The 1,024-nt window shown below is 37.7% G+C and overlaps 1 non-coding gene across 1 annotated transcript; it reads right to left on the bottom strand.

The window, feature by feature from the left end:
- Window positions 1–556: 556 nt before the first annotated feature.
- Trnaa-cgc lies at window positions 557–628 on the bottom strand. The gene has a single exon. It is a non-coding gene; the product is annotated as a tRNA-Ala (tRNA).
- Window positions 629–1,024: the final 396 nt, after the last annotated feature.

Genomic DNA, 1,024 nt, shown 5'->3' on the forward strand with positions numbered 1-1,024 from the left:
ATAATTGGAATTATAAAAAACTGTTTTAAAAATTCCAGTAACCTCCGTATTGAAAGTAGAGACAAGACTTCAAAGTGGTTTTAAACAAACATAGATAACTAATATTTAAGGCCAGTGTTCGCTTCGCTCTCTCTCTCTCCACCCCGCTCTACCGCCAACAAGTTGAATGTTAGTCCTTGAAATATATCCAAGACATGTCCTCTACATGTATCATAAGAATATGATAATATATGAAAAACTGAAAGAAGCTATCAGACCTACACGTGGCGAGCCCTGTATCAAACATGACTATTATTAACTATCATCCTCATCCAAACATTTCACTGATCTTCCTTTAGCCCTGTGACAACGATGCTTCATTAACCTCCAGAGGACTGTAAATATTGTTTAAAGATAGAAGAGACAAAGGAGAGAATTAGGGGTAAATACTGAAGAAACAACGAAATAAGAAAGTTTAGTGCAGAGGAAAATTATTGGCGATTAAACGAAAAATTGTGGAGCAGTAAAAGGGTTAGAGCTTATCCGGACTCATCACTGAAAACGCAAACTAAAGAACTGGAGGTGCCGGGGATTGAACCCGGGACTTCTCACATGCGAAGCGAGCACTCTACCTCTGAGTTACACCCCCGAGGTATTTTAGAATCCCCGTGATAGATTTATACTTTTACACTTTGATGAGATTTTCTGTCCTGGATATCTAAGAGCTATGTTTGAGTGATCTACATGTTCAGTGTAATAATTCATGAATCATTATTATACTATGCAGGTGAAGTCATAGGTATGATAAAAAAGACTTCAGCCACTTCCATATTTTGTTTATACACAATCTGAAGCTGTCTGATAAGAACCTGTCATTTATCAGGTTTTATAAGGCAACTGTCAGCTGATTGGAGTATTTAAGACTAAGGGTAAGAGTCAAACACTGTGGAAAATAAGTGCAGAAGGTTACTCGATTTGTGACCGCGACTGTACATGTGTGTGAAAGGAAGTAAGTGTCTCGTATAAAGGTTCTGAGTATGATCTG

Source organism: Portunus trituberculatus, chromosome 47 (assembly GCF_017591435.1).
Source record: "Portunus trituberculatus isolate SZX2019 chromosome 47, ASM1759143v1, whole genome shotgun sequence".
NCBI classification, from domain to species: Eukaryota; Metazoa; Arthropoda; class Malacostraca; order Decapoda; family Portunidae; genus Portunus; species Portunus trituberculatus.